Source organism: Crocuta crocuta, unplaced genomic scaffold (assembly GCF_008692635.1).
Source record: "Crocuta crocuta isolate KB4526 unplaced genomic scaffold, BGI_CrCroc_1.0 scaffold101, whole genome shotgun sequence".
Taxonomy (NCBI): domain Eukaryota; kingdom Metazoa; phylum Chordata; class Mammalia; order Carnivora; family Hyaenidae; genus Crocuta; species Crocuta crocuta.
This window is the reverse complement of record NW_027527956.1, coordinates 6,547,405-6,573,788: the sequence shown is the minus strand read 5'-3', so window position 1 is coordinate 6,573,788 and position 26,384 is coordinate 6,547,405. Positions and strand designations below refer to the sequence as shown.

Sequence of the window (26,384 nt, the reverse complement as noted above, 5' to 3'; positions counted from 1 at the left end):
CGCCCCTGCCGGGTGGGCGGGGGGAGGAAGGAGCCACGGAAGAACCGGACTCGTGGCTTTATCTTTCATGCGCCGGCTCTCGGGCCTTCCTCCTGCGCCGCGATCGAACGCGCACCTGAGCCCTTCTCAGCCCCTGCTTCGAGCCGCCCACGCCGCCCGCGCGTCCGCGTCCTCGGCCTCGGCGCAGACTCGCCTCAGCCCGGCCTGCCCTCCGCTTCTTCGTCCGCCCTGGAACGTTGAAAACAAAGCCTTAAAAGGGAGGCAGCTGAGACCAGGATCATCTCCAATTTCTCGCCCACAAGGACCAGGGAGAAGGGGCCCCCTTAATGGGCAGGAGCTGACAGCGTGACTTATCTTAGTGAGTCCGGGACGTTCTTTACCAAAAAGCTGTACGTCCTCCGCTCGGAGCCTGGAGGGAGCACGGCGAGCCGGACATCACAGCTCGTTTTCAGGCGGGAGCAGGAGAAGACAGCCGGGCTGAAGGGCTCTGAGGTTATCCGAACTTCTGGGCTCCGGTCTTGGCGCCCGCGCTCCGGACAGTTGAGCACAGAAGGCAGGGTTTACCAGGAGTCAAAGCCCGTTAAGGGGAGCCAAGCAGGGAAAGAAATTTAAATTCCGGTCCTCTAAGCAGCCTTTTGCAAAGAAGCCGTCTTTCCCAGGCTTCTTCGTTTTCAAGAGACGGCTCCTCAAGTCTGCCCAAGACCCATCTCCCAGCTCCTTGCTGGGAGCGCCTTGTCCCCCCGGCCCCCCAGGATCCTCTCCCGCCACCCTGGGAGGACCCAAGCCTGTGTTGCTAGGATCACAGAGTTTGTGAAAAGTTGCAAAAGTAAGATTTTGCTCTTGGGTTCTTTTTCTTAAAGAATTTTCTTTCCTCAGAAGTTGTAACAGTCCCAAGTTGCACAGAACTTGGATCTGGGCCTGCTCCTGGGTTAAGTTAGGGACACAGGGCAGCCGCTGCAGCCCACGCGGATAATGAACTGGGGTACGGAAAGAAGCCATTGAGACTTTTTTCTCTCTTTTAATCAAAGAAGAAAATCAGACATTGTTAACATGGTACGGACGATCCCCTCACCCATCTTCCTGCCCCTCCTTTCCTACCTACTGTGACAGGCACAGGCAACCCTGAAAAGTGACCTGAGTGCCCACAGTGAAGCATGAGGGGAGCAGGGGCTCACTGGCTGTTTTCTTTCAGCATTTGGTGTGTGATTTACGTTTGTAATTTCCCTTTGTGATGTGTATTCATCCTTAACTACTTGCACTCAAAACACAAGCTGGAATGAGAGCAAAAATATACATTTTCTTAAAATAGTACATAAATAATTATGTATTATATCGCACCCTTTTCAAGTTGTGTGTTTATAGTAAACAGCACATCGGCGCAGTGATTGTACATATATGTGTGAATTCAATAAATTATTTGAGTAGGTGCTCATTGTTTTGTATCTGATAGAGGTGCACCATCAGAAGTTTGGAAACCATATCCTATTAATACCATCTCCATTCAGAAGATAGGGAACCAGGGCAGAAAAATATGCTTACAAACTTGTCCATAGACTTGCCTGAATAATATTAAGTCCTTAACTCCATCCTTTAGATTCTATTTGGACTCACTAGCTACTCCAGAATGCAGAGTTGCTCAGAGAAGGATCACAAGCTGAGTGGGATCACAAGCTGAGTCAGCAATGGACCATTCACACCTTAGTATGAATTATTCCAGTCCCTTGTCTATCAGCAGTCAGACACCATTGGAAATGAAGTATGAGAAGAATGAAAGAAAAGGAGTGAGAATGACTTAGTTTGGGTGATGGGGAATTGATCTGAAAGTGCAGGTTTCATAGGACACCATCCTGGAGGAGCTGACTTGCAAGGAGGTGTGTGTGGCACCAAATGAGAGAATGGAAGAAAGAGAAAAGATGGAAGCAAGAACTAAAGACCAGTCTCCTCTCAACTTTCCTTACTGTCCATGCTGTACTCATCCCTGCACCCTGCACCCCAAGCCATCTGCGGCATCCCATCTTAAAATACTCTATTTCAGTTATCTCCGTAAACAGATGAAGTACTTGGGCTCCACCTTCCAGATGGATAGATGATTCTGGAAGTACCACAGAGTGAACGTCCCCACTGTCCCCACTCTTAAGTTTGGAAATACAACTGTCCCATTTGTGGATTTTGCAAGCTTCTGAGGAGTACACATCTTGAATCAGAAAGCTCCAGGATATTAGAGCCGAAAAGAGACTTGGAGAATGTGTAAAACTTTAGTTTACGGACATGAAGGGCAGATCAGAAAGACTGCAGGAAGCAAGGATGGGCCTGGGGAGGCCCTGGACTTGGGGTTCCCATGTCATCCTTTCCTTTTAGCCCGAGTCTCACGTGAGAGCTTGAGCTTCCCAGGCCTGTGTCCCTGCAGAATCCCATTCTGGGATCAGATGTATTACTTGAGAGAACCCACATGCAGACACCTGCCCTGGGTGCCACACGTGATCATATTAGCGCTGAGTACCTGCGTCCTCTGCTGCTCTTTAGCTTGGATCACGAGCTAATCGGGTACAATCCTGACCTTAAAAAGAGGCACAGGATGTGCAGGTCTGTGTGTGTTGATCATAGAGTCTCACCATGATGAGAGCAGACTCCTTTCTTTTCCTTCGGAGCAGGAATGGATCGTCGTTAGTTTTCCCTTTTTTAAAGCTGCAGGTATTTAAAGACTTTGGAAGAAGAGACAAATTTGTCCAAAGTTGGCCCTTTAAACTGGGGCTCTATTATAAGTGGCTGCATTTACAAGGAGATGGAGTCGTTTACTGTGCTAGTGGAAAAAGTCAGGCTGCCGGGGATGTGGTGGACCCAGTGGCCCTTCCCACAGCCAAGTCCCACGGGGCCCCTGCGTTCCAGGAGGCAGCGCTGGAGTCCACCCTCCAGAGCAGAATCAGTGCCTCCTGAAATAGACACCCACAGCTTTAAAATACAGCCCACAACTTTGTCTATTGTCGCAATATGGTTTCATTTATTTTGGTGTGATTTTTTTTAACCGGACTTGAGCACTGTGGATAACTGTTCCCTGTTACCTTTGGTTGTGGGTTCCGTTGGGTGTTATTTTTAAACATAGGACACCTTCCCCCCCCAACACACACCTTCTTATTTGACCACCAAGATTTTCTTGCTGTTTTCACTAAAATATGTCATGTCATGAAGGTGTGCTGGGTACTTTCACCAAAGACTTGGACTTAGAAATGGACACCTGCACCGGGCGTGCTCCTTCACTGCTACCAGAGCCTTGTCGTTATTTCAGCATGCATTTCCTGATCGGAGAACCGAAAAGTGTGTGTCTATTTATTGACTATGTTTTTCCTTCCTCTATGTGTTTGTCATGTTATTTGCCTGTTTTTTAATTGGGATGCTTATCATTATTAATTTGTAAGGAATCCCTAAAATGTAATATTAATATTGATGATATCTTAGCACATAGTTATCCTGTTTGACTTTTACATTTTACTTACATGTATTTCTGGCACGTAGAAGTTTAAAATTTTTAGGAGTCGAATGTCTGTACCTTTAAGTGTATATTTTTACCGTTAACAGCAACCACAGATACATATTTATCTAAATACTTATTTTCTTATCTGATGCATTTCCTTTGTTTTTCATTGCTTCTTTCCCAGCTTATCTCTGATTATTCTATTTTTATTTTAAAGTTTACTTATTTTTGGGAAGGAGGACAGAGCACAAGCAGAGGAGGGGCACAGAGAGAGAGAGGCACAGAATCTGAGGCAGGTTCCAGGCTCTGAGCTGTCAGCACAGAGCCCGATGAAGGGCTCGTACTCACTGACCTCGAGATCATGACCTGAGCCGAAGTCAGACAGGTAATTGACTGAGCCACCCAGGTGCCTCCATCTTTAGTTATTCTTGAATTTGTTTTGCGAAGTTGTACTCTAAGTTTATTTTACTTTATTTTAATTGCAAAGTATTAATAATTGCGTCACTGATTTAAAATGTTATCTTTGTCTTTATTTTGTGTAAAAACTCAGGCTGTCTATTCTGTCCCACTAATATGTCTGTCTGTTCCTGTGCGGCCCAGCCCACCACAGACTTCTTTTTTAGATCTTAAAGTGGATTTTTTTATATTTTTGATCCCAGTAGTACAGACATAGGTAACTGAAGGTTTGGGGCTTCTGTGAGGAACAGTAGCTTCAGTTTTTCCCCTCCCCCACTCCATCTTTATCCATTGGAAGAAAGATTTTGATTTTCTTTTCTTTTCTTTTTTATGAGGGGCAGAGGGAGAGAGAGACAGAGAATCCCAAGCAGGATCCATGCTCATCATGGAGCCCAGCGCAGTCTCGATCCCATGACCCTGGTATCATGATGGTAGCTAAATGCTGCTGTATCTTCCCAAAGGACCACCATCCAACAGAGAACTGAGTAAAGTACAGCAACACGTTCACAACAGACAGAGCCCCCAAGAAAATATATGGTGCCATTGATAAAATCAGTGTATGATACAATCCTGCAGATGTTTAAACTACATAAAAATATGATTACTTGTTTAGGACACATTAGTGTATGGTAACGGCACGAAGAAATACACAATGTGACACGTGGTGACACAAAACTCAGAATGCTGTCCTTTGTTGGAAGGGGTCTGTGGCTGACGAGAGAGAAGAGGGGAGTTTGATTTGATTTTTTTTAACCAAGTGGTGGATGTGGTGTTACTACATAATTGTAATTTTGTTTATGTCTGTAATTTATAATGTCCTGAAGTTTCATAACACATTTTGAAATAAAAGTAAAGCAAAGGAATCTGCCACTAACTCTTTGGTAAACAAAGATTCTTTGTAAATAGGGCAGCACATTTTCACCATTTTATAAACTCAGGAGTGCCTGGGTGGCTCAGTTGGTTAAGTGTCCGACTTCGGCTCAGGTCATGATCTCACAGTTTGTGAGCTCGAGCCCTGCATCAGGCTCTGTGCTGACAGCTCCGAGCCTGGAACTGCTTCATATTCTGTGTCTGCCTCTCTCTCTGCCCTTCCCCAACTCAGGCTCTGTTTCTCTGTCTCAATAATAAAATAAAACATTAAAAAAAATTTATAAACTCAGATTCTCTTTTACTCTCCTTCCTTCCCAGTCTTTCTTTTTCTCTTTCTGTCTCTCTCTCTCTTTTTTTTTTCTTGGCTTTCTTTTAGAGCAGTATACTCTTTAACAGAGCTGTTAAACGAAGAAACTTAGAAATACCAAGAAAGCCATGCAGATAGCTATTATTTTGTCACTAGTATTATAGATCTGCCTGGTGTGATTATAAGAACTTTTAGGAGTTGTCTGGTACTTTAAGTTACTAGTAATTTAGATTTCATTTATGTAGATCTAACTTGGCAGATACTCCTAGAAAGCAAACAAGAAAAAGAAATATGCTTCTCTCGCTCTGTTGGGTGACGATTGATCTCATTTTTCAGGATCAGCTATTCGAGGAAAGAGCTCAACGGCCCTGGCTTCCAAACTTCTAATAACTTGAACTGCATCTGCGAGAGCCCTAACTGTATGAAAGGGGGAGGAGGCCGTCCTCAGAGCATGACCGTGCAGTTTGGAAGCGCTCCTAAGAGAACACTATGCAGTGCCTTCCCTCCAGTGCCAAGACATACAGCAGAGAGGAGGCAGAGCTAGTCTGCAGGTGACAGAATGGTCTCCGTTCTGGAAAATAGACAATGAGCCTTGCAGTGCGAGAGGTCAGAGTTCTTACTTTGCAAAGTGCGATCCCATTGCGGTCTTCTCATCTCCCACGAGCTCTAGGATCAGTGTTTGTTATGCTAGGAGAACATAATCATTGCTTAAATATAGGAAAAGTACGTCTGACAAGCATTCATGCTAGAGGAACAGGAAAGATGGGGTCCTCACCCTCGTGCGGAGCCACGGCTGTCACCTAAGCCCCTTACTTGTGTGCTGATCCGCTGATCATCTCCTCATCTAATTTTAGCCCAAAGGTTCAGCTTCCAGCCCCTCCTGTCATATGCAAGAAATCATTTCTCTCTTTCTCCTGTGGGCCTACCTGTGAAGATCCCAAATAGAAGCGAAACTGCTGAAAGGCAGATAGAGCAGAAGAAGAATGATGCTGGGTCATTCGCTAACTGAGGAAGTCAAGACCCTGACAACTAAGGGTTCACCTCAGCTAAGGAAATCACCCTCACACCGTGGATTGTGCTGCAGGCCACAGAGCACACACGTGCAGTACTCACAGTCACACACACAGGAGCACACTCTCAGCCTTGCACACACAGCCTCCACGGATGCTGCCACAGGCATCTGGAGCACAGAGAAGACACCGTGTCCACACCCCTCAGCTGAGAACTGACCCACTTTCACTGGGGTGACGAAGGTGAAGAGCTGAGCCATGGAAGTGGTCCAGACAGTAAACCTGCGGCCGGAATACGATCCTTCTGACCCAGATTCCCTGCAGGGACGGGCCCAGCCCTTGTTTACTTCATTTCACCTTAACCAGGAACTCAGGTCCACACATGCCCGGTGAACTGGCGCCCTGAGCCTGATTGGGACCTTTCAGCTCTCTTGAAAATTGGTGTTGATCCCTTCAGAAGACATCTGCAGGCAACGATTTGCCACGATGGTTAAAATGGCCAAACCGATTGGACTCCCAGCACACATGCATTCTGCCTTGTACCTGCACTGTCTTTTGGATTCAAAGGTCGAATTAAAACTGATGGTCTGGGAGTACAGCTCACATGTCACTGTTTATAACCTCAACTCTTCCCGTGTGGCTGCAGAGTCGCCAACACCTGCTGTCGTTTGGGGAAAAGCAAGAACAAATTGCTTTAAGAACAAATGCCCAGTACACAGTTCATATACATAAAACACATTATAGCCACAAACAGCTATGGCACGAATTGCGACTATTTTAAGTCAAGTTTTTAAAAGTCTCGTTTGCAAGTAGCGAAAGATACTTATTGTGTAAGATAAGTTGGTCTTCTTGTTTGTATTCAAGAACCAACACAGATTAAAGTGATCTTTTAAAAGGATTTGAATAGGAGAATAAATCAGTATTGGTGTCCGTTTGTCTTATTTCAATAATAGTCACCATGGAAACGAATCACTGACCTATTTCTTTTCATACCTCCAAGTAAACAACAAGGTTTCCTTCCACTTTTCCGTGTATCCTGTTTCCCTTGGAAAGGGGATCTGTGCTATAGAATGTCTCCAAAGCACTTTTTGTTGAAATCTGTAGTTCTTCCCTACATGCTCATTTCACTTGTTTTAAACACTCGCAGCCTCGCTGAGGGATCTGTGAAAGCCACACGTGGTGACACAGAGTGCTCAGCACCACCCTTTGAAGACCGGGTGCTTTTGGCCACCACTCATGTGCCTTCACTCAGAACTGGAGAACACAGTTGCTGCCAGATGCAGCTGAGGGCCAGAGGATGCTCAGAGACGTCGCAAGGTGCCCAGTGCAAACAGCCAGTGGACTTTCCCTTCCACTTCCCCTTGTTCCACGCCAGTCCCACGCCAGTCCGTGATTACAGACAAACAGGAGCGTCGCAGAGAGCACTTTCCATGCTAGGCTGCTAATTCGAGAACAAGTGAAATATTAGCATGCGTGTGCTCCCTTCCTGTCCTCAACCCACATCTGAAATCTACTTTATATCTGGCTGAAGCCAGAAGATCTAAATATAGAGGCTGTGCACTCCCCAGTGTCCCTGCAGGGCTGTCTGTGAATCCACAGGCCACATTCGCCGGGGCCCCATTGACCCAGCAAGTGCGGCCCCTTTGCCTTGGTCCACGACTCCCCATCTCCAAGGACACATTCCTGCTGACATATCCAAAGGAAGCATATCGTGTGTAACTTTATTTATTGCCTGCTATTTTTATGACGTATAAAGTCCCCCCCCTTCACTTGTTTACTGCGCGAGATGGAAAATTACAGAGATATGTAGATATATATGTTTAAAGCCATATGCACAGAAAGATACAAACCCCATACAGCTGCGGTGCCCTCCCAACAGAGGAAGAGAAGATACATCAGCAGTGTTCTGTGTAACCTACGACAGAAACAAGGTAAGATGGCCACAGTGCTTAATTTTTCTTATGTGACAAATCTATTTTTAAAAATGGAAAGAGGTCACACCTAGTATGGCAGTGCCCGACATGTACCGCAGGTATCTTGGGGAAACTTTCTGAGATTTCACTACAAATATTACTACCTGAATGCCCTTGAATACCTGTGATTTTTTCCCAACAGCCACGTCAAGATGTTAAGACAGCAATTGCTTGGAAAGCGGGAAAAAATCAGCCTGAGTACTGGGTGGATTGCTTGCCAGTGTGGCTCCTGTTCTCTACATGCTCCTTTGCCCGTGGCCTTTGAGGTGTGGCATGGCCACTCCTCCCATTAAGAGGAAGAGTCTGTTTCATTGACCTTCAAATCTGGGCTGGTCCCGTGACTCTCTGACCATAGAAGGTGGTGGAAGTAAGGATGTACTCTTGTTGACCACTGCCACAGGAGTGGGCCAGGGAGGTGCCCTGCAGGGTGAGGGAGTACAGAAGAGCTGAGGTGTCCCAGCTGACCCACAGCTGATTGCATTGACGTGAGGGCTCGAGCTCAGACAGAGGGCCCCCCTAGCAGAGCCCAGCCCAAACTGCTGACCCATAAAATCATAACTAAATATATGGCTCCTATTTTAAACTAAGTTTTGGGGGAGTTTGTTACGCAGCAATAGCTTTGCTGATACACCTTTTCTTTCTCCTTTTTATCAATACCCTCATCGCCCCAGAAAGGTTTATCACTATGCAGAAAGTCCTAATCAGAATTGAGAGATGTAGGTGCTACTCCTGACTCTGAGAAATATTTAGCTGTATGACTCTGAACTTGTCCTGTAACTTTCTGAGCATCAGTTTCCTTGTCTGGATGTTTACACCCAAGATATTTGTAGCTAGAGCATATGTATGAAGGAAAGTGACAGAGCAGCATGAACTTTTCCACATGCTTGTGCGAATGTCTTTAAGAGGTATGCATAACAAATCTATTCTCATTATAAATGTGTTCTTTGACCAGCAGCCCCACTTCCGTGCCCTTCTGCTGTGGACGCAAACACCGAATACCCTGGCAGTTATGTTCAAGGCTGTCCAGTGCGAGAGTATTGTGTGGCAAACATCAAGAAATAGCCTGAATGGCTATCAAGGAAAATGTCTGAACAAATAGTGCTGTATTCATACATAAACTATCATGCAGCTATTTAAAGAATTTTCCAGAAGAACTTTCATGATACTTTTTTTTAAGTGAAATAAGTGAGGTTCGGGGTATAATACCATTTTTATAAACTAAACAAAACACTTATATGAGCATGCCGTTTCAGATGGTTATTTGGCCACTGAGAAAGTTCAAAAGGACACCAAACACCCTGATTTCCTGAGTGGGAGACAGAGATTTCTAACAACAAAAATGTGAAAACAGCCTCAGTGTTTTTAGGTGGAAGGGTTTAGTTAATTTAAGGATGGCACTTCCATATAGTGAAATAATACTCAGCTAGTAAAAATGATGGTATGACGTGAAAATCACATACATCTAAAATAATGGTATTAGTGAATATGAAACAATATTAAAGGAAAAATCCATGATCCCATATGTATTTAGAAAATATTCAGGATAAAGACACACCAAACATTTACGGTAGTTTTTAGTGATCATGAGCTTATGAGTGGCTTACCCTTATTTTCATGGATCTATGTTTTCTAATTTTGCTAAAATAACATGTATAAAAGGGGGAAGAATGGGGCCCAGGCAGAAACGTTTGGCAATTCAAAGGTGTTGAGTAAAAGAAACAAAACCAAAGGGGACTGGGTCCTTCATAAATGCAATCACATCCCTAAATAACAGGAAGGTGATCATACCTTGAATTGGAAATCACAGTCTGTGAAAGACAGCTTGAGATATTTAGCCTAGTGAGCTGAGCAGCCGGCCATCTAGAATGTCTTTGGTTGATACATTCTGATTAGAATGGATGAGATAATTAATATTTATAAAGTGCTTTAGTATCCTGCAGAAAAAGCTGTTGTGTAAGATAATACTGTCTTCCTCAACTCAGTCCTTGCGTCTTTATTCACATGGGCCCAGGGCCACCTCTTTCTGATCCCCCCTTGAAAGATCAACTGCATATCTCCCAGTCAGTGAGCTCTTTGGTTTTCTTAGACAAGAAAACTGTGATTGGAGAAAGAAGTTACATTCCACTTTACTATAAATTACATACATCCAAACAAGAAGCTCTTTTTGCCTCTAGAGACGGTACTTGGGCAGATGCTGTTCATCAAAGTATCAGCCATGAACAAACCCTTTCTCTGCCAAGTTTAAAAGACCCTGGACATGATAGGAACTTCTAATGAAGACAGATGATTCCACATAGATTTAGACTGAAGGCAACTTGGATCAGGTGTGCACCACGCAGGCTGGAAGGGGCTGGGTTGTTTCTGGGGTGCTGCTTCTCTTCTCTCCCACGGCTTACCACCAGCGACCAAGCAACTCTCATTCAGAGCCTGGAATTCACACAAACAACGAGTCTCTGGACGAGAAACTCACGGGTGTTCTGCCTCAGTCAATCCCCAGGCAAGTTATGATAAAGCGGGACATCCTGAGAGCGCCTGGCCCCTGGGGATCATGCCCTTCTCTGCGCACAGCCGTCTTGCCCCTTCCTTCACCTTTGGTGGATTCTGTAAGGGCTTGTGAGTGATGATACGGGTCCCACCATCCAACTCAGGGCATTAATATCACTTTGGCTTTTGCTCTGGGAAAAGAAGAAGCCATTACTTCTTCCACCCAGACCGGTTGTGGTCACATAGCACACTGACCAGAAACATTCCAACTAAAGAACATGTCTTAGGACATAGAGCCTCTGGATCCAAAGTTTGGCAACTTGCCTCCTTCCTCGCTACCCTGGACGATCGAAGAGTAACAGGCTGTGTACGTTTCTCCATGGCCCCTCATCCCACACATTCCTTTCTCAGGACTCACCAGTGTGTGATTTCCTTGGAAGAAAAAGGGGACGTACAAAGTCGCTTCCTTCTCCCTCCTGCTAAAACTTGCTTCTCGTCACTCACTCCTCATCCAGTCACTCATCCTGGCTGTCTTGCTTTCACACTTTAAACGTATATTTTATACGTCCTGCCAGTGAGTGGCAGGACACTGTGACTATTTGCACCATAGGAACGAATTCCTGGGGCGCCTGGGTGGCTCAGTCAGTTAAGGATCTGGCTTCAGCTTAGGTCATGATCTCACAGTTCGTGGGTTCGAGCCCCACGCTGGGCTCTGTGCTGACAGCTCAGAGCCTGGAGCCTGTTTTCAGATTCTGTGTCTCCCTCTCTCTCTGACCCTCCCCTGCTCATGCTGTCTCTCTCTCTCTCTCTCTCTCAGAAATAAATAAAACATTAAAAAAAAAAAAAAAGGAACGAATTCCCAAACACTACTAAGTGTACTCTGTAAAAGCAGTTGTTTGGGGAATGGCTTGTGGCCAGGATTTAGAAAATTTCCCCCAGAAACAACATTCCAAAAACAATGAAAACCACCCCAGAGCTGGGAGTGTTACCTTTATTTCACTGCAAGTGCTCCCAATTCTGCAGCTGTGAATGTTCCCTTTTTCTGGGTTCAAAGTATCTGGGACAGTGGAAAAGTTAGTCCTGGCCTTCAGCAGGTCAGAACATTTGTTATTAGAAGCAGCATCGTTCCTGCTGGTCGGCAGGTTGCACAGCCCTCAAAGCCACTCGTGCCATAGTCTATAGAACAGTTATCAAATGAGAAAAATGACCCTTATGAAACAGGCTGTGTGCTGAATCACATCTTGATGTTAGCTGAGTGAGTAAAAGTATACTTTCTAAGAAGTCAAACTCTCAGGGGTGTCTGCATGGCTCAGTTGGTTGTGTCTGACTTCAGTTCGGGTCATGATCTCACAGTCCATGGGTTCAAGCCTCGAGTCGGGCTATATGCTGCAGCTCAGAGCCCAGAGCCTGCTTCAGATTCTGTGTCTCCTTCTCTCTTTGTCCTGCCCTGCTCGTGCTCTGTCTCTCTCTCCTTCAAAAATAAATAAACATTTTAAAAAATTAAAAAAAAAAAAAGAAGAAGACTCTTAGCACAAATGAGAAAATTACCGTCAACATCATTCACTGAAAGCTCCGTGCCCGGAGCCCGTGACAGTTGACTGAGGGCAGCTGCCTGCGGGGTTGTGCTTGACCCATCTGTGAGTCGGACACACGAAGCCCAAAGTCAGCTTAGAAACGAACAACACGACATCTGTTTTGAGGGTAAACTGCTGAAAGGCACTTGCTGACCAGCGTTTAAATTTGAAGAACAGAAACCTGTCATTCAGGGCTCATAGATCAGAGTAGCAATACACCGTGTTTCTCGTGGTATGTCCAGCACGTCCCCAGGCCTCCGTCCAGGAAACCTCTGTGGAGGACCTCCAGGTGCCTGTGAGCAGTGTGGACGGGAGCGAAGAAAGAGCAGAGAAATCCCAGCTCTAGAGTCTGGCAGCGAGTGGAAGAGGCAGCCGTGCGCCAGTCACCGCCCGGGATGTGTGTGATGCGCTATGAAGGAACGTTTAGGAAGCCCTGGACCAGCATGACAGTTGGGCCTAAGTCCCATGGGCAGGGGACCTAGAAGTTCTGGTCAGTGACATGAGGGCTGAGAGCTGACGTGTGAGCCAGGAACCCCCTGACCACACCTGTGCTTCCTGTCTGTCCTTCCTTTCCTGCTGGCCCGGCTGACAGTTGTCATCAAGCACAGTTTCCCACGGAATAAGTCTGTGGGCTGGGGCACTCGCCCGGGTGTGATTCCCGTGTGGCGGCTAGTGAGTCTGGACGGAAGTGAGAAGTGAGATAACCATGTGCCTTTTCGCAGGTGAATTCCAGGTCGTGGCAGCAGGTGGCGCTTCAGGTGAGCGAGCAACTGATGTTGCGTCTATGTCCCACCGTCAGCATGGTGCGTGGGTCACCGCCGCTTCTGCCGTGAGGCCTCCTGTGTGTCAGCCAGTATGTGAGAGGGATTTGAGCGTCATCTTCACGCACCCTTTCGACGACTGCACGCTGGAAGTGGACATTTTTTTGCACTAAAAATGAACAGCATTTTGGCATCTTCTGAGGACGAGTTCTGACCTACAGAGAAATGCAAACGTTTGAGATTTAAGTTTGGCTTTTCATAACTAAACCCGTTCTTCTCGCCTCCTGTGTTACCTCCACTGTCTTCTGCTTCTTCTCCATTGGTGTTTCATCCACGTTTCTTTAAAGTAGGCATCAGTAGTTCGCTAGAAGCCCTCCAGCAACAATGCACACGAGTGAAATAGTGTAATCCCTAGATTTAACACATTTCCTTCTTACCTTTGCTACTCTGAGGGGCGTCCTTGGTGAGAGGTGTTGGGAATTCAGTTCATCGCATTCGTATGACGCACGTTCGTTTCCTCCACCAGGTCTTTGTGAAGGTGTGAGCAGAAACGCGGGTGATGTGCATCTGAGCGCCTGGGTGGGAGCAGGGGAGGGTCTGGGGAGGGGGCTTCCTGAGGAGGCCGGGTGGGAAGGCCCCTTTCAGCCAGTCCTCTGGTGGGGCTGATCTCGGTACCAGGAAGAGCATGCAGTGGGAGGCTGGGGGCCAAGGCGCTGAGGAGTGACTCTTACGTGGACGTGTGTGGACAGACACATGCACGGTGGTGGGGGTGGGGGCGGGAAGCAAGGTGCCACCCGGAGCCTGAGCACCGGGGAGGACTTGCCAGCCTCCGCTCACACCCGCCTGGAGCTGCAGCAGGGAGACAGGAGCAGACGGGGAGACGGGGACCTCAGAGGTAGAGATTCCTGCGGGACGGCCTGTTCTCTGCAGACCTGTACCCCCTCCTTCGCTGCCCCACAGCCTGCAGCCGTCCAGACCTCCCTGGCCGTGTCACTCCCCCAGACCCTCGCTCACCAACACCGTCCGCCAGCCTCTCCCTGCACGCATCCTTCCGCGGGGCCGGCCAACTCTGGGATCTCGGTTTTCCTGGCGACCCTGCGGGCCGGTCCCCCCACCCCGGCCCCACATCCCCTGTGGGGGGGCTCCCTGGAGAGGACACCGTGGTCCTGCACGGCGTGGCTTGCGGGAGGATGGGCCTGGGAACACCACGGATCCAGACACTTTATGTGTCCCGTTGTGAGAACCGCACGTCGCTAGGCTGCCCTTCTGGGCCCCACGATAGTCCTGCTCTTCAAATGACAGGACACCAGCCCTTTGGCCACGCCCAGCAGCTTTCATCTGAGAAAGACGCTGACCTAGCCAGGCTGGTGGGGGCGTCTTGGCTTCAGCAGCTCCTTCCTACTTCGTCCAGGACCTGCCAACATGGCCATTCAGGATTCTCTTCCTGGGGACCCGATGTTTCCCTAAATGCCCTTTTCAGGAAGTTTGCTTCTGGAATCTTCCTATCAAAAACTCAGGAACTAGACTGCCTACGGACCTCAGTCCCTCAGACATGGGTCCACTATCGTAGGACAGGACAGGCCCCCACTCAGGGTAAATGGCAGAGGCTGTGATCAGACATGGCTGCCCCTCACCCCTGCTGGGCTGCTGTCGGAATGCCCACAGTGTGCTCCCCCTGGTCGGTGTGTGCCCCCCCCCGCACGTGCAAGACACCCGTCATACTTTCTGAGGCTGTCTCTGCGCAGATGTCATATGGGTGGCCAACAAAACAGGGCGCCTTGCGGAAGGCCCTGGGGAGCTGTACAAATAACAACCAGTGAGCACCGCGCTCGATGAGAGCTAATTAAAAATGACTTATTAAACACGGTGCTGCCGACTGGAGGGTGCTGGCGTTTCACGTGCGCCTCCTCAGAGATGCTCCCACTGCTCGTTCTCTCCAAGTCATGTTACCCCCGCCCCCGCCGGAAACGCGAACACCTCTGTCCCTGCCCTGTTCCCCTTCCTGTTCACCTGCTAAAGACCCTCCCCCTGAAGTCATCCCGCTGCCTTTAAGTGAGAGGCGTTTAGAAAGACAATGGATTATGCAATTTCATTTCAAGGGATTATTCTTAGAAAAATGACTCAGATCATGTAAAGGGTCTGTGTATTCAAATGAGAGATGAATCATTCCTACCTGCTTGCAGCCCCTCCCTGGCTGAGACTTGGAGAAGGGGAGAGGCGAGCAGATAAGAGAATGAAGTGTCTGCTCTCCTAGGAGCCCCCACGTGCACTAAGCTCGTATGAAAAGCTATATTCTAATGCACTTGATCTCAATCAGGTTTTTAGAAGTATGTTTTCCTAGGCTTGTCCATGTTTCCACGTTTTTTTCAAGACAAGGAGCTCACAGCTGCAGGGGGGAGCGGGGAGCTTGGGTTTACAGGCAACTTTGACCCAGTCCGTGGCAGTGAAATGTGCATCCCTGTAACAAGAACTTATTGTGGCAAAGATCTGTTGACGTCAGGTCCTTTTATGACTTATTTGTTGGCAGAAGGAGCGGCCTACCTGTGTGTTATTGTTCTGTGGGTCCAGGGTCTGGGTCAGTCCGCCCTTGGAGCTGACAGGCGGGCCCGGAGCTACCTGGGCACCGGGAAGAAAAGAAACAGAACACGGGGCTCGAGGCTTTGCTGGGCGCGTGCATCGTGCACTTTCTCAGGCTCCCAGGAGAGGGCGTCCAGTTTCTGGAAAACTATCTCACAGCTAAGGCTCCCATTTCCGGGGCTCACAGCTGAGCAGCCCCACCCGTGAGGCCAAGGCCGGCCGTGGAAACCACGGAAGTGGGAAATGCTTCTTTAACCTGCGCCTCTCCCTGAGAGCAGCATGTTGCTCACACCCGCTCTGGGGCGGCTCGGACAGTCCCCAGCCCGAAGCCTCAGGGCACAGCTCGAGCCGGGAGCACGCCCTGTGGCCTGGGAGCAGCGTGTGATTAAAACGCACATGTGGGGGCGCCCGGGGGAGGGGTACCTGGGGGTTCTGTTGGTTAAGTGTCCAAGTGTCCGACTTTGGCTCAGGTCATGATCTCACGGTTCATGAGGTTGAGCCCCGTGTCAGGCTCTGTGCTGACAGCTAGTAGCCTGGAGCTGCTTCAGATTCTGTGTCTCCCTCTCTCCCTGCACCTCCCTCCCTCCCTCGTCTCTCTCTCTCTCTCTCTCAAAAATAAACATTAAAAAATTTTTTTTAAACAAAACAAAAAAAGGATAAAAATCACATATGTGTGGGGATCAGCACAATCTTTTTAGGGATGAAGACATATTGGGGATCATATGAACTCTACAAACAATATTCAACCCTTTGCCACCATAAGAAGAAACAAAACCAATAACCCAAAGGACCAGGTTGGAAAAAAACAAAACAAACCCCACGAACCCAGGGGTGTCTGGGTGGCTCAGTGGGTTAAGCATCCGACTCTGGCTCAGGTCAGCTCTGTGCTGAGAGCTCTGAGCCTGCTTTGGATTCTCAACCCCCCGCCCCCCTTCCCTCTCGCTGCGCTCTCTCATTCAAAAATAAATAAACTTAAAAGAAAGAAGAAGAGAGACAGAGAAAGGGAAGAAAGGGAAGGGAGGAAGGGAGGCAGGCAGACGTGCGAGGCCAGGCCGCCTGCCACGTTCGGAGGCCTCGCGCCTCACCGGCCGGCACGGCTGTGGGGAAGGCGACGCTGGCGTGTCCTGCAGGCTCGCAAAGGGCGCGCACGCTCTGCCCCGTGTCATCCGTGTGTCAGACGGCGGTCGGGGAAGGACCGTGTGTGCAAGGCACAGGTGCAAAGGTACAAGGACTAAACCACAGACTTCGATCNGTGAGGGCGGCCACGCCATTTGTCTGGTCATCACCGCAGGTGTTCTGTGGGTGCTGTGCCTGAGGGCCCCGGGGAGTCGAGGGCTGGGAAGGCCTGTGATTGTGGGACCAGACGGCGGGTGCAGGGCAGCATGGCGGTTCTCGCTCATTCGGAAGGTCTGCACAGTCCTGGCCGAACCGCGCGGGCTCCACAGAAGAAGGGAAGGCAGCCAGCGCGCACACGCTGCCCGTGTGCAGATCGCGTTGACGAGCGCGGCGTCAGGGGCGTGAGACAGACGCTTAAGTCACTGTCTGGTGACACAGAACTAGCGCTCTCCCGGGGTGCGAGTGGTTCAGCACAACGCGGGTGTGGCGCTCATGGAATCAAGACCTGACCCCGGGCGGCCCGCCGTCGGCCGGTGTGCAGACGGCGTCCTTCTCTCCGTCCTCGCCGCCTGTGACGCGTGCTCGCGGCCCCTGGAGGGGCAGCAGGGCAGGCGCAGAGCCCAGGGTGCGCACACTCGGGGGTGTGAACGCTCAGGGCGCGGCCTCTTGCCCACGTCACGGAGCGCGGGGAGGGTGGAGGCCAGTCCTCGGAAAGCTCCGGTGTGGCCGGAGGAAGGCAGATCGCAGGCGCTCCGGAGCTCAAAGGAGCAGTGGGGGTCGCTCCACCGAGTCGACGAGCCGCTCACCGTTCAATAGGTACTAGTCGGACGGAGACGAAAACACGGTTTCCAGGTAAGTCTGCCCTGTCCTAAGGCCTCCCGGGGGAGGGTGGAAGCGTGAGATGCCCAGGGAGAGAGGGAGACAGGGACCTGGGGCGCAGGGACACGCGGAAAGATGCCGGGAGGACTCACTAGACAATATGGCGCTCGGGCCCATTGGTCTCGTCCGTTGTCCTTCCCGCAGGCGCCTGGGTCCCCCTACAAGGCCTCCGCAGACCCGCACCTCGTCGCCATCGGGGTATGACCAGAGCTGTGGGAGCAGCCGGGAGGGATGGGGCGCAGGCCGTACAGGCCTCCTGCAGGGCGCACCAGGGGTCCCCTCTCCGGAATCCATGAAGCTGAACTGTGAGTAGCACTCACCTGATACAACACTGTCCCACATCGTGTTCCCTAAGTCAGGCGTGTAGCTGTGGGTCAGGGACGGGAAAGGAAATGGGAGGTGACAGATGGGAAGGACACAGGTGGCACTGACGCAGCTGCAGGGACACCACGCGACACTCAGCCAGAAGAGCGCAGTGGCGCCGGGCAGCTGGCCACGTGAGGTCACGTAGGGCCTCGCCGGGACCACCTGCGGCTTTTTATGGGACCCGAGCTCAGAGCAAGAGTGTCTCAGAGACCGTCCTTCTCTCCCTGGCCGGTCACCAGGAGATCCAGGCTTTGGCTCCTGCTCCCCCTGAGAGCCCAACACCTTCCGGGTCCACGGCGCCCCAGCTGGCCGAGAACTTCCGACCTTCCCTGTGCTCCCTCACTCTCCCTGCGCTCCCTCACTCTCCCTGCTTCTCCAAGAGCCTGGATGGTGGGAAAGGGGTCTGTGAGCCAGGCTAGGGCCAGGGTGAGGAGGTGACGGTTGCTCAGATGCCCTTCTGCTTGTCCAGGGCCGATCACCCACATCCACAAAGGCTCTGCCAGTAAACTCCGTCCGGGAGCCAGGCCTAATCTCTGTGTGGGACCCGAAAGTAAGAACGGCAGTGTGTGTCGACAGGTAACACCAGTGAGCCACTTCAAGGCTCTGCTACAGAATTGCCCGTCCTGTGGACCGCCGGAGCCAAGGCTGTGACACCGCGGTCCCCAGCTTGGCTCCTGCTAGCGACGTGGCTGGCGGGCTGCGCCGCCCGGATGCTGGACACGAGGGCTCCCAGTGGTCTCCCGACAGCCCTGCCTGGGCACCATCATGACACGGGGAACAAAGCTTAAAGCTTGATTAGTGAATACTTGCATTTCCGTACACTTTTCCCACATTGTATTTGTAATTATGGAGCAAGTGATCTGCTTCCCGGGGAGTATTGTGAAGTATGAGGAAGTAGAAAAATAGTTACACGCGATCTCATGATCCAGACACACCTATTAACGTTTTGTCATATTTCTTCCCGGGTCTTTATTAGTATTTTTTAAACACAATTGAAATCATACAGTAGATATAATTTTGGAAACTTTAGAAAATTTAACCTAGCATAACAATTTCCTCATCCATCAAACAACTTTGTAAACACAAAACGTAAGCACAAGTTTTTAATGGCAGCATAAAGCTGAAATACGTGGATCAACCACACTTTCATTTCCCCTCTTAGATTACAATTCTAATGCTATTCATTCTGGCTCCTGCTCACAGAGCCCTTACTGTTTCTAGACACTGTGCCTAGCACCAAAAACGGATCACCTGGTTTTAATTGGGAAATTGCTCCTATGGAGCAAAAACTATTGTGTTGCCAATATTAGACATAAGGAAACCAGGACTCAGTGGGGGCTGATTGCCCTGGGCGGGTGACCCAGCTGGGCAGGACTCAGACTTCACCTGGGGGCCCCCTGCCCCACGCACAGACATCTTCAGCCCTCCCCGGGGCCGGCTGTGTGCAGGTGCTGGGAGCGCAGAGCTGCGGGAAGACAATAGCCGGGTCTGCTCACAGCATCTCTGGCGGGGCCCCCAGAAAGACACTGAGCGCCTGCTTCCTCTTGGGGACATCACTGGACATTTCCAGTGTGTCTCCTCTTTTGTCAGATGGAGATGCTAAGACCTGTCGTGACCATCATGAGAACGGCGAGAAGTGAAAACCCGCGAGAGTCCTCATGCTGTGGGGGAGCCTGGCAGCTCCTTCCCGGGAGGGGGGTGGGGAGAGGAGCAGAGGAGGGAGCATAGGAGCTGAGGCTGCGCAGCACTGCCCGCTGCCTCAGAGGAAGCGCTTGTCCGCAGCTGCCCTTGCCCCAGGGGCTTGCAAACCTTCCTGTCTAAGAATCAACTGAACAAAGGAGCGACGCCAGAGTGGCTCAGTCAGTTAAGCATCGGACTCTTGGTTTCCACTCAGGTTATGATCTCACGGTTCAAGATCGTGGGATCGAGCCCCGCATCAGGCTCTGCACTGACAGTACAGAGCCTGCTTGGGATTCTGTCTGTCCCTGCCTGTCCCCTGCATGCATGCTCTCTATCAAAATAAATATCTTAACATATTTAAAAAAAAAAGAATCAACTCAACGATAGAATATTATTCAACTTTCAAAAGGAGGGACATGCTGACACCGGCTACAACATGGGGGAACCGGAGGGCATTATGCTCGGTGACAATAGCCAGACCCAAACAGGCACATTTTGTGTGATTCCACTGACAGGAGGTCATACCGAGGGCCATCAGATTCAGACACACACAGTGGGGCTGGGAGGGGGACAGAGAGTTCGTGTTCGGTGGGGACAGAGTCTCAGTTTTACAAGGTGAAAAAGTTCTGGAGGTGGATGGTGAGGTGGCTGCACAACACGATGAATGTGCTTACTGTCCCTGAACTGGACCCTGAGAAATGGCTCCGTGGTGGCTTTTATGTTGTATGTGTTTTATCGTGACAAGAAAGCAAGCACCAGAGTTATTCGCTGCTGTGCTGGGCTGTGCGCGCTCCCTGTAGGGGCTGGAAACGTGGGCTCTTTGCTGATTTACCGCGGCAGGTGGCGTGTGGGACTCCCACTCGCTCCAGAGGAGGAAGGATGAGAGCTGAGACCCAGGGTCAAAAAGAGAGAACTGACCTGGACAGTGACACGAACCATCTCGGGGAGCAGGCCCCAAATCCAAGGCTTTTCCACCTTGTGTGCCGGAGACATTCTCAGATGGCATCGGTGTGTCCCCAACTAGACCCTTAGGACTTGTGTTCCAGGAAAATTTAGCACTGCTTCTGCAGCACCCTCAGGGTTCGTGTCAGTACTGGCTCCAGAAATTTACGACCCTTGGAAACCACCCACTCAAAGGAAGAGACAGAATCTCAGGCAAACGTGGTGAGAGATTTGAAGGTGGGGTCCGCAGACCATGGACCATGACCTTCAACTCCACGGTGCGCTGCACGCTGGCGGGTGTGGGGGTGGCAGGTGGAAGCCGAGGAAGGCAGTCCCTGAGTTGCAAGCACAGTGGTCCCCCAAGAGCAGAGGCTGGAGTCCGCTCTAACATCCGCGGTGGGGGGACAGCTCTCGTAACCAGGGGTGGCTCGCTGGGCACCCGCGTTCAGCAGGGCCACAATCCGGAGTCCGAAAGCAATGTTGTAGAGGTCTCTGAGCACTCAAACTAAATACTACAAAGTTCGTGCACTAAATCTTGTGCCTTTCGCTGATAATAGAGCCCTTGGGCTGTCGCTTACAACCTACTCACTCTTACAGACAATTTGTACAAGCCCGGCTACGTGATTTCTCAGCTCATGGTCCATCAGAAATGGAAGAAAGCTCAGAGAAGGAGCACAGGGGGCTGCCTGAGGCAGGGGAAGACAGCCCTGGGGCCCTGGCAGCCAAGGGGGGGCGTGAAGCACTGCACTGGAATACAGTAGTTAAAACAGCTTTGCAGCCCCAGTCACTCACCGCAGGCGAATAATCTTGTGTACCCAGTATGCGAGGTCCGAAAAAAAATCCAAAATGGTGCCCAAAACGTTTGGCCCCACAATGGAATGAAATTTCCTTCTGGATAGAAGTACTGCGGCTGAGATTAAGGACACTTGCCACACTGTTGGGTACCCCACCCACCTGTGCCTGTCTCTGGAGGACATGCTGGGGGCAGGTGAGCACTGAGATCAGCTCTGCTTCTGGGACCCCCAAGTGTTAGGGGCTGGAAATTTCTGTTTCCCCATCATAGGGGTTTCCTAGCGGCCACTGTAACAAGTGTGGTCAACTTGGTGGCCAAAAACATGGGAATTTATTCTCCCGTGGCCTGGAGCTACAAGTTCAAAATCAAGGTGTCTGCTGGGCCCCTCCTGCTGGTGGTTCCTGGTGGGTGCACCCTGGGGGGTCCTCCCTCCCTGCGCCCCTGGTGGTTCCTGGTGTCCCTTGGCTTTCTTTGGCTTGTAGATGCTTCACTCCAATCTCTGCCTCCCTCTTCACATGGCGTCATCTCTGTGTCCAGATTTCCTTCTTCTCATAAGGACACCAGACATTGGAGAAGGGCCCACTCCCCTCCTGTATGAGTTCGTCATAACCAGTTGCATCTGCAAAGATTGTATTTGCACACGCTGAGGTTCTGGGTGGTGTGGGTTTGGGGCACACCGTGTGATCCAGTAAAACCACACTCTACCCGTCCCCTTTTTTTCCTTCTGCCTGTCTGCTCCCAGCATTTCCCATGGAGAACCCCCAGCTCCCCCGGCCTCCTGCTTCTGGGATGTGTTCAGCCCTCCAGAGCACAGCCAGTGTGGGAGGAAACAGCTCCATCAGCCTCAGGTGAGGGCAAGGACACACCGCGGGGAGGGCAGCCTGGGGACCGACAGGTGTTGGTTGGGCTGGAGCCAGGCGCTAGACTCCCAGACACCCCATCAGAGTGGCCTTCAATGTACCCAATGCCCACTATAGCAGCACCGGAGGTGGCCAGTGGCTCCCTTTCCTATTTTGCTGGCTCCACTTGGGTCCCCTTTACAGCCCAAAGTGCCTTAGGCACACCTCCGTAAGCTTGTTGATGGCTGGCCCATCTGTCTTCCGAATCAGGCAAACAAATAAACAAAACAGAACCTTTTCTGCTTTAGGAAGAAGTTAAAAAGGCATTTGGTTGTATGGCCACCCCAACTGTCATTTGTCCATCCCCCCAAGAGAGCTGGGCCAGGGAACGCAGAGCCCAGGACCTTTTGGGCAATTGAGGTCCCCACCTCTGTGCCCAAAGCTGGCAGCCTCAGTAATGACGGAGTTTGGGAATACAGAGCATGTGAGACCCCTTGCCAAGCCCCAGGCCCTGGAAGTCTTGAAAAAGTCAACAAAATGCAAGTAATCCAAATATGGTCTGATGTAGAGAGAGGAGACATCCCTCAAAGGGGCACATCCTAAAACAAGTCTACAGTAGTTCTGTTGATGTAAGTGTATGGATATGATATGATAAATTGCTATGGTGATCACAATCATAAGTCACTAAAAATCATTAAAGGCTGTGTGCCTCTAGAATAATAAGCAGCTATTGATTATTTTTCTGAAAAAATCATAAACATTTTAAAAGGCAGAGACTTTAGTTATCTGAAAAATGTGTTCTTAGAACATTTCTTGACAATGTCAGAGAAAGTAAAAATTACTTAATAGAATCTCTGTAAATATATGCATTTGTTTGACAGCAGAGAGGAATCCATTTGTGGTGTTTCAAATAAAGGAGAACATATGTTCTCTGAGGTCTCTATTCAATGCTCAAATGCCTATTTATTTTTCCCACTTCTATAAAGAAATAAGAATTGTGTGAAGAAACAAAGACTGCTTATGGCTAACATACAAGTTTGCATGACTATCTAGATGTAGTTTTTCTGACTAATTACACTTCTTTACTCCTAGGTATATATCCAAGGGAAGTGAAGACATGTGTCCCCAAAGGACTTGTACACAAATGTTTGCAGGAGCATTAGTCATAATTGACCAAAAGCGGAAACAACCCAAATGTCTGTCAGTGGATGAATGGATAAACACACTGTGCTGTATCTGTACAATGGGCTATTATTTGGCATCAAAAAGGCATGAAGTATGACACATGCATCACTGTGGATGAACCTTGAAAACATTGCCCTGAGTGACCATATGTTGGAGGATTACATTTACATGAAAGGTCCTGAACAAGCAAGTCTACAGAGAGAGAGAGAGAGAGGGTGGGTGAGTGGGGGCTGCGTTGGGGTGATGCAATGGAGCATGGTGCACAAGGGAACAGGGTTCCTTTTAGAAGAGATGAAAATGTCCTAAAATTAGATACTGGGGATGCTTGCACAATCCTGTGACTATAAACCACTAAATTGTATACTTTAAGTGGGAGGATTCAATGGAATGTGAATTATATGTCAATGAAGCTGTTAAACACACACAAGTCCTACCCACAAAGAGCTCAGAATCACTGCATTCAAGATATTTCCATGTTCTTTTTCTGATAATTATCAAAATAATTGGATCTGGGACTCTGTCAATTTAGGTTTTTCTTTTCCTTTTTTACAAGTTCAGACAGCAAAGTCTGCCACTGTTAGAATGACAAAGTATTTCTGATTTCTGAAACAATCTTGCTCAAAGTCATCCTGAGGTGTGAACAGCCTTCCTGAGGTGTGAACAGTCATCCTGAGGTATGAACAGTCATCCCGAGGTATGACCAGTCTTCCTGAGGTGTGATCACTTATCCTGAGGTATGGCCAGTCTTCCTGAGGTATGAACAGTCATCCTGAGGTATGAACAGTCTTCTTAAGGTGTGATCACTCATCCTGAGGTATGACCAGTCTTCCTGAAATATAAAGAGTCCCCCTGAGGTATGAATAGCCATACTAAGGTGTGAACAGTCTTCCTGTGGCATGAACAGTCTTCTGAGGTATGACCAGTCTTCCTGAGGTGTTAACAGTCATCCTGAGATGTGAGCAGCCTTTCTGAGGTGTGCCCAGTCTCCCTGAAGTATGAACAGTCATCCTGAGGTGTGAATAGTCATTCTGAGGCATGAACAGTCTTCCTGAGGTATGGCCAATCTTCCTGAGATGTGAACAATCATCCTGAAATGTGAACAGCCTTTCTGAGGTGTGCCCAGTCTTCCTGAGGTGTGACCAGCCATCCTGAGGTGTGAACAGCCGTCATGAAGTGTGAACAGTCATCTTGAGATGTAAACAACCTTTCTGAGGTGTGCCCAGTCTTCTTCAGGTATGGCCAGTCTTCCTGAGGTATGAATAGTCATCCTGAGATATAAACAGTCATCCTGAGGTATGAACAGTCATCCTGAGGTGTGAACGGTCATCCTGAGGTATGAACCTTAAATGACAGGTTACTTTGTTTCTTCCACCTTTCTCTGCTGACTTATCCTCACCCACAGTTATAAAAAGTATGCTACTATACTGACCGCCCTTTTTAAGTTTCCTAAATTGGGAAATTTAGGGCACTGTGGGACTATGATATTTACGTTGTTAAATGGGTACTAATGGGTAGGTGGATATGGTAATTGTGAATAATTTAGATATCAAGTAGCAGAGATCCTTTCCTTTCAAATTTCATGAGTGCAAAATTTTCTGTAACATTTAGCAATTTGGACACTAATTATAAAAATTGAGGAAGGAAAATATCTCTATTATGTAAAAGTCACATTACCACAAATTGCTTATTTGAACTATTTATGGTAAAAAGAACATTTTGTCACATACAACTCAGAGATGACTTGCCCAAGAAGACAAACAGTGGGATCCCCAGTTCCAACCACAAGACTCCAGGGCACGGGGATGGAGTGCTCGTTTCTGAGCAACGCTGTCCAATCCATCACCCCGTACCTGAAAGGACATTGGCCTACGTTATCCAGCTGGCTTTAGAACTGAATGAACTAGAATACATGAGTTTCTTGGGGCAGTGTGTGGGATACAAGATCACTCAATACTTTAGCTGTTATTTTCATTGTCATTGTCATCATCACTGTCATTGTTATTATTTACTTGCTCATTGACTAGCTCTTACGGTAGTCATCGGGATGAGTCTCCTGACCATTCCGGGCTTGTCTGAGTTTAGTCTGCCCTCCAGGTCTCATCCTTGGTTGGGACTGAATCGCCCAGGTGGCCACTTGGGTCTTGGGTCTACACTGGAGCCTGGGGAGTGCCAGTGCTACCAGAACGGAGCCACAGGATGAAGTCCCCACACGGAATCAGGGGCAGTTGTCCACAGCAGGCAGGTGACTTTGGGTGGCCCCAGTCAACACAGATCCACTGTGCATTCCAACCAAAGACACTCCTCCCCCGGGGGAGGTGGTCCAGGTGGGGCAGTGGGGCTGTGGCACCTGTTGGTCCTGGGAGACCCGGCCCGAGGCCGAGTGGGAGGGCAGCTGTATTGTACGTGAGAACCACGAGAACGGAACTGCCACAGAGCTGATGTGGGTAAGACCCTCTGCGAGCTCTTCCCTCAGGTTGTCTGTCTGGGCGCCCAGCCCTTGCATCCGGGCACCATTCCAGGCGCTGGAGAGGCTGATACAGGTCTTCAGGCCAGGACCTGGCCTCGTCCCCAGCTCCGCACCCGCAGCAGGGACTGGGTCTGGGGGCTGAGTTGCCTTGCTCTTCTCAGGTGTCCCCGGTCTCTCTCCTTCCTCCCGAGCACATTTGCATCCCTGTCAGTGGTCACTGGTCTTACAGATAAAGTCCCCGGCTGGTTGGGGCCCTGCCAGGTGCTGAGGGCCAGGCTCATCTTGATGAGGAGAGCCTAGAGTTTTCCAGAGAGCTCGTGTTTTCCAGAGCAAGCCCTGAGGGAAAACACAGAAGTCTACCACCCAGTCATATGTCAATAGATTAAGTTGTTTCTCTGGGGTTCTTAGGCTCTCAACATGCCCTCGACCCTTGGCAAATTTGCTTCGTCTTGTCTGTCCTGGTTATGTAATGAACGGTCTATCTTGTGTGTTGGTGGTGTGGGTGGTGGCCGGGAGAGGCCTGCTGCTTGGAGAGGGGCCCAGGGCAGGGTTGTCTTGACCTTCTTTGGATTTCCTCTTTATTTTAGGAAGGTCAGGTGATCTTATGGAGCTCTCCTATTGGCTGCCATGCATGCC

General features: G+C 49.6%; 1 long non-coding RNA gene across 1 annotated transcript; it reads left to right on the top strand.

Moving 5' to 3' along the window:
• The first annotated feature begins 16,773 nt into the window (after positions 1-16,773).
• On the top strand, positions 16,774-25,267 carry LOC144222182 (uncharacterized). Its single transcript, XR_013332331.1, has 5 exons — positions 16,774-17,449; positions 17,621-17,781; positions 18,312-21,452; positions 22,000-22,105; positions 23,189-25,267. It is a non-coding gene; the product is annotated as an uncharacterized LOC144222182 (long non-coding RNA).
• Positions 25,268-26,384: the final 1,117 nt, after the last annotated feature.